This window comes from Micropterus dolomieu, linkage group LG21 (genome assembly GCF_021292245.1).
Source record: "Micropterus dolomieu isolate WLL.071019.BEF.003 ecotype Adirondacks linkage group LG21, ASM2129224v1, whole genome shotgun sequence".
Taxonomy (NCBI): domain Eukaryota; kingdom Metazoa; phylum Chordata; class Actinopteri; order Centrarchiformes; family Centrarchidae; genus Micropterus; species Micropterus dolomieu.
In genome coordinates, this window is record NC_060170.1 from 8,648,063 (window position 1) to 8,662,607 (window position 14,545).

General features: G+C 39.3%; 1 protein-coding gene across 3 annotated transcripts in view; it reads left to right on the forward strand.

The window, feature by feature from the left end:
• The window catches only part of cfap299 (cilia and flagella associated protein 299), an 83,077-nt gene that overhangs the window by 38,142 nt on the left and 30,390 nt on the right, over positions 1-14,545 (forward strand). The gene's annotated exons all lie outside the window — the stretch shown is intronic.

A 14,545-nucleotide genomic window follows, 5' to 3' on the forward strand; every position in this document is an offset into this window, starting at 1 on the left:
CGATTAATCTAATCGCGATGTCGTCATGTGCGATTACATAACCGCAAAAAGTGTGTGATTTAATAAACAGAAAAAGTGTGTGTGACACACTCTTCTCTGTGTGTGTTGCAGACTGATCATTATCCCCGCCCACACCGGGCTCTCACATGTGCCTCTAAACCTACCGTAACCCCCCTTCCCACCCCGCCGCTAATCATTCAAAACATGGTCAGACGCGCCACCGGAGCACCGAGGGACAGAGTTTGAGACAGTTTGACGTTAGAAACCAATCTAGAGCCTTTTTCTTGCACAAGGATTTAATAAATACAAACCCACAGAAATGAAACAGCTGTAACTGGATTTAATATTCAACTAGTGGTAAAATAGTAAGCTATACTATTATATGAAATTATAATGAATATAGTAATTAATATAGGCTATTATTGTTATACTAACAGTAGACTATTACCTGAACATTATAGTCTTTATTTAATGTTATAATATTATACTAATACACTCATGTAGGTTGTAGATAGTGTTTCTGCAGTGGACAGATGTAGATGTAGCCAGAGCCAGGACGCCAGTGTGCCAGTAATTCGTCCAGCCGCCTCCTCCACATAGCAACACGCTTGCTTAGTTTTGTTTTACTAGTTATTGTTATAAAAGTTGTTTATCGTTTAACTTTGTTCAAAAAGGCATTTCAAAATGTCAGTATTTTGTGCATTTTCCTTGATAACCAAGCAAGTAGACTCAGAGTACTATTTGTTCCATTATAATCGAATCGCAATCGCAAATCACAATATTGTCCACAATAATTGCAAAATTACTTTTTCTCCAAATCGTGCAGCCCTACTTAGCTGCACCTAAATTTTGAGTGAACACATATTAAAGCCTTTATAGTAAATCCACTAAAACAGACCAGAGCAAGCTGACAGGCAGGTTAGCGACTTTATCCTGTCATTTTCTCTTTTTACGACAAGACAAAGACAAGTGCTGCTGTATGAGAGTCCTACCTGAAGAGAGGCTGTGAAGTCTTCATGTTAGGCGATACGAGTACCACATCATCATTATTTATCAAATGGAATCGAATTTAGTGCAAGAATACATGTGACAACGTCCGGTTTTCAAAATAAGGTGTCTATACAGTATGGAAATAATTGTAATTTGATTGGTATAAATCATATTACATGTGTCCTTTAAAAGTAAATGGACACATGTAATTTACTTTACTGGACCCTCTCAGGCCTCGGACCCACCCACCATAGTCTCTCCAAATCCCATGGGAAACACCGAGTAAAGCACATTTTAATTATTTAATTTATGCAATGGTAAAAAAAAAAATTGCTAAATAACCTACTTCGGTATTCTGCAATTTTTTCATTATATTCGGCTTCGACCAGGAATTTTCATTTACATTTAAATGACAAACAGTGAAGTCAGTAAAATGCATAAATAAAGCACAGTATGAGAAATAATCAGTGTGTTACCATGAGAAAAACGGCAGCATTAGTTGTTTGTTCAAATGACTTATGTTTACACTTATATAATAAAGGACTTCTAGTGGCCATGTAAATTAGCATGACACTGCTATAGAACCACAAAACCTCTTGGGGAGGAGCTCGGGGGGACGGATGGGTCAATAGTGACATGAAAAGCCGCTGTTCGCATTTCATCTCCTACCAATGTTGGTTTCTTTTAACCACAACATCCTTAACCAAGACCTTCATCTTCTAACCATGATCAAGATTGTTCCCTGACCATTAACCAAGTACTTTTTTGCAACCCAAACCATGACCTTTCCCCAACCTTAACCAAAGTAGTTTTTTTCCGCCTTAACCTAACCATACCCTAACTGTAGAGAGAGCAGACCAGGAAACAGTCACATTTAAAGCATTTTTGTTATGACCATTTGCAATGGTTTTGTGCAGTATTGGAAGGCAATCAAAAACAGTTTGGATGACTTGTTGGCTACAGTTGGACCATTTTCTCTTTCTTTTGAATCCTCTGTTCATCTGCCATGCCATTCTGATATACAATCTGAACATCCCTGAACAGTTACAGCACTTGAGAGGACTGTGTGTGCATCTTTGAAGTACAGGTCTTTTCCATTCCAGTCCTCTATATGCATATCACCACATGCAGTTTTGTAAACATAGTTGTCTTTATCCTGAAGCATATCTCCATCTTCAAAGGCCTAATCATAACCTTCCTCTGCTCTGTTTATTTCTGTCTGCTCAATCTTTAATTAACAGAAAAATCAATCTCTTGCAGGTCTTTCATTTGTTAGTTTTTGACCATCTAAATTATTATCTGCATTTAGCCACCAATAAAATCTTACCACATTTAGAGGGAATATGGAGATAGATATAATTGGGAGACTGAGTTTTCGCCACTGTCCCTCTGATAAAAAGTGGTAATATAAGAGCATTAATGTCTGTAGCAAGTTTGGTCACACTGTCACCTCATTTGCTTCCTCAAATAGTTTGTCTAAAAAGACATAAGACTTAATTACAAGGCATATCTGCAGATCCTCCTGTTTGAAGTTTGCAAATGTTGCTGTTTGTGAGCTATAGGAAAACTGACCCAGGCCCAGTGAGTGTTGTGCATTGCTCTTATAGTCAACTTAATAATGCACTGTAGGAATCTGCCTTTAACAAACACTTCCAATACTTACTCCATGAACAAAAGTAATTGAATTTAGTGCAAACATTCTCCGTGAGCTCTGCCCAGCAGTCATTTGTCTGTCTTAAGAACTGATTGTGCTATGTACACTTTCCCTTTCAAAGCCTTACACCTGTGGCTTTGTCTGCCTGGGAATGTGTCCACAAATACAAGGCTCTGATAACGCTGCACCTGTTTAATAAGTTATTTTAAGCAGGGTAAACAGTAATCACAGAACAGCTCATCATTATGCCATGAGCAGGGCTATTAGAGCAGTTATGTGTGTGTTAGTTTCAGTTCATAGGCATATAATTCTTTATACAGCTGCAAAAGCTCGAAAAACAAAGTTTCTATTTGAAGTTGGACTAAGCAGGTTTTTTATATTAATGAGTATAGTGGTGAAAAGCCTTCATACGGCTTTCAAAACAGACAAACTAAAGTGATCTCTTATAAAGAGGGACAGAGAGCAAAGTTCAGTGACTTTGGTCTTAATCAACCTCCCTCTGTGTATTTTTATGTGTAAATGCACCTGCGTAATCATCCTAAATCATAGCACAGGGAGCCGTCCATTATTCCCTCCAACTGAGACGCAATAGATTGAGCCTGTTTACTGAATTTACGTCTTGTGTTGGATATCTACACTTCTGTGATAAATTTAAATTTATGAGGAAGATAAAAGAACTTGTCAAACATCAGGGAGTGCTCAGGGAGTTAACAGATTTTTTGTCGCCCCTTTAGTATCCTTTGATGTCTAGGTTTACATTATATGAGTGAGGAGTGTGCAGTTTGCTGATGTCACATTATTAAAGTAAGAGTTAACCTAACCCTTTCTGTTTTCTAATGCAAGTATTCATTTATTTGAAACATTTTTGTCTTTGGGGTTTATGCTCTAACTATGCGTCATCTAACTAAGTCTGACTCAGCACGATTCATTCTTGTCCTAGAACCTACATTAGCTCAATTAATTCCAAGCTGAGCCTAAACCAGACTGATTCATATTGACGGACAAACAAAATGTTTCACTCCGAACAAGCCTATATTTTAGCTCTTCGGTACACACATAGCTACACACAGACTTGCGGCTTTAGGTTACTGTAGCCCATTTATTATAAAGCATTAAAAAACTTGTGAAACTACTGTTTATATCATAACAAAAGGTGGAAACCTTTGCACTCACTGACTCAACATTAGTAGGTGGGAGTGATTCTGCTGCACAGTTGTACACATGTGATGAAGGATGAAGTTATTAATATACATTATAATTAGTGCATCATTCTAATTTTGATGGAAATCTGCAATATTTCTGGCCACTTGGGGACAGCGGAGACGAACTGTGAGCATCTTTTAAGGGGATATGGATACCTTGTTGCCCATTTACACATCCAGCAGTTACGGAGCGACATTAACATTCATTTGAAGTCATGTTTCTGTCCACCTGATGAATGTAAGTGACTCTCTTTTTATTGGTTTGTTTTGCTCTCTGCTAATTCCAGAGGGAAATATCTTAGAGCTCCACTATCTTCACCAACTAGCCTCGAACCTTTTCTTTTTTGAGCTTCTTCACAGAATATGGCTACCTGCTGACACCATAAACGATTCTGATGAAGTCGATGAATGTAAAAACAGTAAGTTGCAGGGCTGAGTTGATGGACATAATGAAGTTCTATAGTGCTGAGGGAAACTGCACAGTCCGTCATAGTTCTCTGTGAGTATATTCCTACGAGTAACCATGTAACCAATCACATACCTAATGCCTAATGCATGCACTATATATACTTCTAAAAGGGATAGTTGTAAAGTAAAGCTTGACTCACAATCATTTTCAGATGAACTTAAGTGAAGTGCTAATGAATTACTTTAAAGCTTCATTTGTATTATAAAGGCTGTAGCCCAGCCCCGAAGCATGTCATCTGCACATTTGGTGCCCGTTACAGTGAACGAAAGGGTTTGGCTTCAATTTAATTTGATGGACATTGCAGGGTTCAGGTCTGTGACCTTTTTAGTTACAAGGTGGTTGCTGTAACCATGAGGCCACCCTGCTGCCTTTAGCACGCCGGTGGTTCCTGGCTTGACGCAGTTATATTCTTAAATGTTAACAGGCTTAATACAGTGGAACTCCATCATGTCACATGCAGTGAGTGGTTAGACAAGCTGGTTCTCATTAGCCCATGGACTGGAATCAATATTGTGTGTACGTACGTGAATGTGTGTGATTTTACACGCACATGCATATATACCGTGCAGTATGCGTTTTCGTGTGTGCTCGCATGCACAACCACATTCAGATGCGGGTGTATTTGTGGTTCGTGTGAGATCAACCGGCAGGGACTTCCCCTCTGTTTGGAGCTAATCCCTAGCTGCGCAACCCAGATTCATGTGCAGTGGGAGCAAGAGCTGACAATTAGAAAAGTGCTTGTTCACTTCAAACCCTCAAAGAGAAGCCTGCTGTGACAGACACACACCACAAATGTTAACATTTCCAACGGGGATCCCGGAGACGTAAAATGTTGAAAGGTCTCAGAAGACGATTTGCAATAATGCATGGCATACTTGCTTTGAACAGGAAGGTAATTGTTTTATGTCTGCAAATTACGTTTTGGAAGACTTGCTGAGATCAGACTAATCTCCAAACATTTTAGGAGGAAATTGTGCCCCACCCAGTGACTTTGAAGTCTGTTTTTTTGTCAAAGGATTGACAGTTTATTCTAAAACATGACAAACAAGTGGGATCGAGAACTAAATGGGAGTTCATGGAGTGGAGAATGTGTGTTCTGGAGCAAAGTTGTCTACTTCGTCTAAAGTTGATTTATAATCATCAAGTCATACAACATTTTGGTAGATCAATGTCCAGTGGGCAGGGGCTGTAACCTTTGCACGCATTGCTGTAATTGCTTATAATTTTAGTGATCTAACAGTTAGAGTTATTTTGGATAAGATGCCTAAAATGTACACTGCCTTTGTTTTTAAATGAGGACTATAGAACAAGATAAGACACAAAGGAACTCAAATCCACTAAATCTAAATTCTCTATTTCTACAGAAAATTATTATTTTTATTATAAATTTTGCAAACTTTGTTTCTTCTGTCTTTTGCTTATACATATGTCTAACATTAAAATCCTAAAGTGGAAATAAATTATAAGCATTTTAAATAAATACTTAATAACTTGAATAATTACTTGCAAGGTTATAAAATTCAATTGAACACGTTTGTGGGATTCTTCTCACCAAAGAGTTTCTGATCTTACACACAAATGCTGTTGAAGCTCCAACTTCAAATCTGTTGTGCAGGACCTTTTACTTTTAGCACAAATCTGGTCCACGGTGTTGTTATATTAGTATTTAGGTCTTTTGCAGATTTCCCTTGTTCTCCCAGTGTGGAAAGTCCAGTTCTCCTGGACCACAGTCGGTGTTGCTGCTGACTCCTTCTGTCGACCTGGAGAAGGTGTAGACGGTCAGGTGTTCTGTTCCCACAAAGTCGTAGCCTCACATGGGTTTCTGAATTAAAGCATGGTGTTTGGATTGTGGTAAACAGTATCAAGATGAACCTTTCTAAGCATTTACTATGTGGCTTCCTGTATTGGAGGATGCAAGATGTTGAGGAAATGACTTTGAGATTCAGTCATTTTTACAGCTTTATGTGGTTGGTCATGGACTTTAGTAATGTGGCCTTTCAACATTCTGCATCAGCAGCACTCGGACAAAACAGCAGAAAGTCTGGTATAAAACACATTGCCATTACTTGATCGTAAAGCCCTATGCCTGTAATAATCCTTGGGTATCTCTTTTTTGCTTATGGCAGGTATGTTGAATTTTATCATGTTACCATTACGCAAACAGAACACAAAGTATCTCTTGTTCTCTCCTTTTAGCGATCACACAGTACCAAGAATAACCTGGTAGCTAAATCGTTTAAATATATTAAAGAATAACCAGATCGGTCAGAATCACAATGTTTCCAGGAATGGCTACCCATGTACTTTTGCTCTGTACATACAGCACAGAGAGGCAGTCTTGAACATCTACACCGCAGTTGGATCCCAGCACAGACATGTAGTCAGTAATAAACGTGAGAAATAAAGACACTGAAACCCTTAGTCTCACTTCATCTGACAAAGACTCAACCAGACTTTGTCCAAGACAAAGAAGGAAGGAAAACAATAATAATGTCTCAGGGGCTTTCTGGTGAGGGTGTTTTCACAGAGGTAATTCAGAGGACAACTCCCTCTCAACGTCCTTGTTTTTTTTCTTCTCCCCTGCCTTCTGATTTCCACACCTGAGCTGAAGTGACGTTTTACACCTGTGTTGGCTTTCGAGCACATCAAAGTCACTTGGATTTCATACTTAAGTACAGATATTGAATATTTCTCATATTTGACAACCTTTTTTTCATGCCCCTTCATAATGATGGTTATGAGTTTACTGTAAGTGGACATTACCTTGTGTACTGACAAAATCAGACAAACTGGCAAACCTGGCAAGGCATCTGTGTGGCTTCAGTGCAACAGATGAAAGGAAATTTCATGTTTGTGTTGCATTAGTGAGGTCTTTGCTTTTAATTTGTGAAGCTTGAGTGGATTTGAGTCACAGGGTACTGTGCAGGACTGGGAAAGGAGTGTTGGACAGGTGTAATACCTGTACTCTTCTTTGAAATGTTTTTAGAGTGCATTTTAAACTGCCAATGAATGGATCACTAATGTAATTAAATCCTAAACCCATTGCACACCGCATTGTGGTGAAATGTTGTTTGACTGGATCCATTGAGTTTTGACTCTTCTCAGATTTTCTCAGAGCATGTTATGTTTTGCCACTTTCTAACTTTACAACAGTATTTTAAACTAATTAGTTGGAGGAGTTGTTATTTACTTTATTCATTTACAGTATATTGATTCTATGATGTAACAGAGTAGTTGCTATTAAACCAGTTTAAGATAACATAATGGAAAACTCAATCTAGTTTCAGCTCTGCTTCTTCGCCACTTTACAGGAATGTGTTATTAATTTTATCCCGCCTATGTGTTATGCAATGATTTGCACAATTGTTATGCACTGATTTACAGAAGTGTGTGTGTTTGAGAATGTATACTTTTACTTTTTTTGAATTGATTTTAAAAAAGGCTTTCCTAATAAGATTTTAAATCTAGCGAGCTCATGTCAGGAACTTGGATAACACTACTCACAATGACAGGAGTTAAATTCTGTAAGCTGTGCATCCTCAGATTCCAGTCATCCCTATGGAAGGTGCTGGTTACACTTTTAGTTCCAGTAAGTGTGAGTGTTCACTCACTCCAGTGAGTGAAAGATTGGTATGTGTTTACTACTGCCGGATCATCGTCATGAGGTTACTGTAGCCAACATCTATGCCTAAAGTAGTAACTTTGTGAGCCTGGGGCACTGCTGTATCTGTTAAGCTGCAGATGCAGCTGACCAATGTAACATGTATTTGCCTCCACTCAAAAATCTGTTAAAACATCCGCCTCAAATAACAGGAAGGGAGTGCACTCAAAAATAAAGTTGTTTGTGGCAGCCTTGTTCGTGCCCACTTTAGAACTAAGGGTACTGTGTAATTTTTGCATAGCTGCACTGTGGGTAACTCCGTCCGATAATTTGAACCACATTATAATGATTTGTTTCCAAGGTGACAATGACAAGTACTTGGACCCACCAAGATGAATTTGTTTCTGCTTAGCTTCAAATGACTTACAAGATGTTTGTAATGTGCAGTTTAGCCGGTCATCTCTGTATTAAATAAGTTGTACAAACGCAACTATTGAAGCTCCATACCAAATGCATGCTGTAGCTGTGTTCCTTTTTCGCTTTGATTTGCTTCATCAAGTTCTACAGTATGCGCATGCTAAATCCATGTGATTTCTGTGATTTCTTTATGTGAGCCTGTTGATGGACACTATTGTCCCTCAGTGCATTTCAGAAAGAAAATGGGAAGCTAATGAATTATTGATGATGGTGACACATCTCCACGAACTCCACAAATAATAGTAAAAATAATGATTAAAAAGTATGAAGTGTTTAGAAAAACATTTCGCTTTCTTTATTATGTTTAAATGACAGTGGCGAGTTGTACTTTTATAGTCCTTTATCATTCCATTTTAGTACAAAATGGTATATTTACATTGACATAATATATACTCAATATAAAACCATTGTGCTGTTAAATTAATAGTATACTATACACTGACCAGCCACTTTATTAGGTACACCTTGCCAGGACCGGGTTGGACCCCCTTTAGCCTTCAGAACTGCCTTAATTCTTTGTTGCATACTTTCAACAAGGTGTTGGAAACATTCCTCAGAGACTTTGGTCCATATTGACATGATAGCATCACGCAGTTGCTGCAGATTTGTCAGCATCACATCCATGATGCGAATCTCCCGTTCCACCACATCCCAATGGTGCTTTATTGGATTGAGATCTGGTGATTGTGGAAGCCATTGGAGTACCGTGAACTCATTGTCATTGTTCAAGAAACCAGTTTGAGATGATATGAGCTTTGTGACAGGGTGCATTATCCTGCTGGAAGTACCCATCAGAATGAGTACACTGTGTCTGTCCATAAAGCTATGGCCATGGTCGGCAACAATACTCAAGCTGATGATACATGGAGCTGCTTTTGGAGCAATGTTGCTGGGCAATGTTGCCGTCAATGGGCAACCAGGTGAGACAGTGCAACTAATTAGGGCAATGGACAGTTGGCAAAAACCAATCAGAGGTGCAAATCTATTGCCAGGGAAACAGACACTGTAGAGATGGATACTGAAACTTGTGCAGCTGGGACTGTTATCATGGCTTCAACAGTTCTTTTTCTTAACCCCTTGACGCAGATTGTCGCGAATTCGCATCACACCTCTTCCTTGCAGACTGCAAGCCAAGATAGCACATGGATTCCCCCAATGCTTGTTGGTGCATATTCGATACGTACCTGGGAACCTTTTGCAAGCCCTGGTTTCTCATTTATGCCTGTTGTTGCTAATTTGCATCATACCTACACATACCTGAATTTATATCTTTTCTATGTTCTAAAGAAAAATTAACAATCTTAATTTAAAATCAGCTTGAAAGCAAATGAAAACACAAAAATCTTTTACATTTTTTTTATTGTAAAAAAATTCAGGCGTTAAAGGGTTAAGTATCACGTAAAGCACAAAACTGAGATACTCTGGTTAATTTGCCAGATTTATTATATGCATACATACATTCCAGCTTTCTATTTTTTTTTTATGTGTCGGCTTTCAAAATGCTAGAAATCTATTGGGTTTTACAATGTGACCACTTTAGTCACACACGCCCCTAAAAATACTGTAGATACCTGCGAACTGGACAATGATTTACGAACACAGTGTGGGAGTAAAGATTTCTGTGGGAAAGTGCCTGAGAAATATTGTTTGGCAACATTGCCCAGCAACATTGCTCAAAAAGTTTCCCCATGCATCATCAGCTTCAGGTAGGCTTTCACGTTTAAACAATGCTCAGTTGGTACTAAGTGACCCAAAGTGTGCCAAGAAAATATCTTCCACACCATAACACCACCACCAGCAGCCTGAACCGTTGATACAAGGCAGGATGGATCCATGCTTTCATGTTGTTTACACTAAATTCTGACCCTACCATCTGAATGTCGCAGCAGAAATCAAGACTCATCAGACCAAGCAACGTTTTTCCAAACTTCTATTGTCCAATTTTGGTGAGCCTGTGTGAATTGTAGCCTCAGTTTCCTGTTCTTAGCTGACAGAAGTTGCACCCGGTGTGGTCTTCTGCTCCTGTAGCTCCATCTACGTCAAGGTTTGAGGTGTTGCGCGTCAGAGATGGTATTCAGCATACCACCACAAGTGGTTATTTGAGTTACTGCTGCCTTTCTGTCATCTTGAACCGGTCTGCCCGTTCTCCTCTGACATCAAGGCTTTTTCGTCCACTATTTTTTCTTCTTCGGACCATTCTCTGTAAACCCTAGAGATGGTTATGCTTGAAAATCCCAGTAGATCAGCAGTTTGTGAAAGACTGAGACCAGCTGGTCTGGCACCAACAACCATGCCACGTTCAAAGTCACTTAAATCCCCTTTCTTCCCCATTCTGATGCTCTGTTTGAACTTCAGCATGTTGTCTTGACCATGTCTACGTGCCTAAATGCATTGAGTTGCTGTCATCTGATTGGCTGATTAGCTATTTGTGTTATCAAGCAATTGAACAGGTGTACCTAATAAAGTGGCTGGTGAGTGTGTACTACCAGTTTGTAATATTGAATTGGAAGACGACATACGATTGCTGAACCACTGCTGTACTTTTATCTGACCCCTCACAGAAGTTGTAAAAGTCCTGTCTCCTACAACATATTTTTGTAAGCGAATAATTTGCTTCTCCACATTTGTTTTGGAGGAAATGCTACATTTAATGGCTACTTTTGTTTGTAAAGAACCAGAATTTTACACTGGAAACTGGGGTTCACATCCTGTGTCCCACATGTTTTTAGGTTTAGGCTACTTGTTTAAGGTTAGGGGAAAGACTGTGGTTTTGGTAAAATTGTTTAAAAAGCTACTAACAGTGGTACATAAAATAGATGCAGGACAAATGCATAAAGAAGTCACAATAGATAAAGTCACAGTGCTTGTGTAAAGTGTAATAGATACCTAAAAATTTTTTCCAGACCAAAGTGATGATTGACAGTTTTAATTGTGCTAATTTCGTAGCGTATCAGTTTCAGTAAAAACAACCTTGTTCCCTCACAGTGTTGAATCAGTTGCCACAGATGATATGGCGTCGACCACAGATGGTAACATTGTTTGCATGCCCCTGTTTCACACAGATGTATGAGAAATAAAATCCTTAACAAAGCTACGGTTACCTCAAGGTCTTGCCTTTGTTACCCCAAGAAAACACAGTAGCTTAGATTCTGAGCGGCTCCCCACTGAAAAACAAAGACAAGAAAACCGCAAGACTTTAATGTCAGGCATTCATGAACAAATTCTCAGCGACTCAGAGCTTGGTAAATGCTTGCTTTACAATTCACAAACTGTTTTAGCACCTGCATAAGCAGATGTCTGTGTGTAAGCAGTTGTGTGTTTAGTTGTACTTTGAAAGACGAATACGGCTAATTTTGGTTAAGAAAATACTTTTTTCATAAGCTCACAGTTCAACCGTCTATTCATACTCTTAAACAAGAAAAAAGAAAAGATAATTAAAAGATATAATCAAAGATAGAGAACATGGACTGAAAGTTAACTGCATATCAGTGGTTCATAGTATTTAGCATTTCTGCTAAAGAAGGCTAGCAGAGGGTGACTAGGGTCAAGGAGTTATGGTAGAGGTACCAATTTTGGTGCAGGGCTTTGTCGCCACCGTTGTTGAGTTGAGTTCACTGGATATATTTGAGATAGGGCTGTTTAATTATTGAAATTTCACTTTCAATTATGATTTTGGCTCTAATATCTTAACAAATTCCGTATTATTTATACTCATTTATACTTTTCTTACTGTTGGTTTAAGTCACTGCATCTCCCAGCATGTAAAGTAACAAGTTGACATCAACTCAGTAGTTCACCTGGCACCTGCTAAGCCCTGCTCCTGCCCCATCGGCACTCCTCTTCATGCAGTATTGACAGTCACAAACTGTGCCTAGACACATGAGCTATAACATCCTGTAATCCATGGTGCTGCAGATGATATAAAAAGTCAGCATACACTTATGTTATTCTCCGTGTATTATTGTAGGTTATTGTAGGGCCCTCCATCTGGGCTGTAAAGATATCAAACCCAGTATACCACAGAGTCATTGCAATTGTAGTCTCAGTTTGTACACTATGATTGTGTACTGATCCCCATTGGCTATATTTTGGGGTATTTTCAAAGTAATAATTTAGATAAACAGAGGTTTGTAGACTTCCAGATTTTGTGGGGTTTTATTGCCATATTCTGTTAGATTCTGCACTACAATCTTTGAAGCAGAATTTGTATCCACTGATGTGACATAGATGCAGGACAAAACAGGGCCTAGCTCATCTATCTGACACATGGTATTTTGAGTTAAGAAACCTCAGAGTAGATGTTTTATATCTTCACTTTGCAACATCATTTTTAACACACAAGTAAATCTTGCTGATGCAATGTACCAGCCCTTAGACTCTGTCCCTTAACAGGACAGGAAATGCAAGAGAAAGGATTAAATTGTCCACAAAGTTAACGACTCCATAATCCTGGTGTTTAATTTTTTCAGACAAGCTTTCGCAAGCTCACCAGTGGACAAGCAACTGTGTTGCACTGCTTTCACATATATTTTAGGCTAAACTTGTATTCTTCTTCAAACTGGTAATTTAAAAGCCAGTGGAATGTGGAAAATGATTGTAGGAGTGGAGGGGAGGGAAAAGATATGCCTTGCTTGGTCACTTTGGTGTCTGAAATCCGTAGCTGAGATGGCGTTTGACTGATTTGTGTTTTGACCACATGTGCCAGACCCGCCTGCTATTCTCAACCCGTAATTCCTCTCTGAATTCAGGCATGCGACTAATTTACTGTAGGGGCAGGATTTTCTTTTCTTCCAGGGAGCAGAAACTTTACCCCTTTTCTGTTACAGGGCTCTGCACAAGCGCTGTTAAGTGATGCCACCTGTCAGGCTGACAGCTTATTCTCCATATGGGGAAGGCCTTTATCAGCTGCATTTGTGGGGACCTGGAAAATGTCTGCCACCTGCCAAGGATTTCAGACCTTGAACTCCCACTTTAGAGCGATTCCATTAATTTACTTTTCACTTTGTATTTTTGTCTGTTAATTGAGCGAGCAGTGAGATTTGGACATTTTAAGTTAGTTGATGTGGTAGTAAAAGCAAGCAGGTCTAAAAAAAGTGCCTTTCCAGAACTCATTTCCAGCGTGTTGAACTGCACAGCAGATGGTCTAGGGTCTGTTCAAATCTTGCAAAAGCACCCTGCTGGTTCTGTCATCATAGGTCTGTATTTATTGAATATAGACTTTTCCTTCTGCTTTTCTGTCTTCTAGGTTTGAGTTTTGAGTAATACTTTACTATAGTTGACTGAAAAATGTAGAATTACAAATTATGCAAAGGACTATTTGACTTTTATTCAGGCTCCTTGTGACATTAAAATTGTTGGTACAAAGTGTTTGCTTTAGGAAACCGGTCCAGGTCATGTTTTCATGTTCCCAACACTGCTTTATGCTTCTGCAGGAAGTTTCTTTGGCACCACTACAGTAAGAGCATAGTGTGACTATGTTACTCTTTCCCAGTGGACTCAGAGTTTAATAGGCACATCCAACATGTCTTCCAAAGACAACCATAACTTTCAGATCAGAAACCATGCTGCTGCTTTTTCTGTCAGACTATAATGTTTTCATGCAGCCATGTCTACTCTACAGTATGTTGGCCTATTGTTGCAATGCATCATTTGTGAGGACAATGAACATTTTCCAAACAAAGCACTGTTCCTCCAGCCGACGTGAGCTGTCAGAGAAAAACAGCAAAGCTGCACCGTGGGCCAAACTAAGGAGGTTTTAATAGAATTTCTAAAACACCAATTGCGAAAAGCAGGATAGCATTTTCTGATTCTGAGTGCCCTGTAATTTCAAGTGTGTGGGTTCAAGCCACTTATTTTGTGGTGATGGCTTTACTGGCGAGTTCTCCAAAAAGACAGAGGCCAACGCAGCCGAGGGTTGAGCTAGCTGCCTTGCCTTCCTTACTGATTGACCGAGCCGCTTCCCCTTTGGTATCTGGCCACAGTTGTTCTGCTCTCATGGCTAACCTCACTGGGCGTAGCCTTCCACCATTGGGTGTTTAGAAAGCCCAATAGGAGGACACCTGCTTCTGGATTTATTTGTTCCGTCTCTTGCACAAACACCCATGCAATCCGTTTATGGATGCAGATGGAGAGCACTTGGGGTAAACAAATGC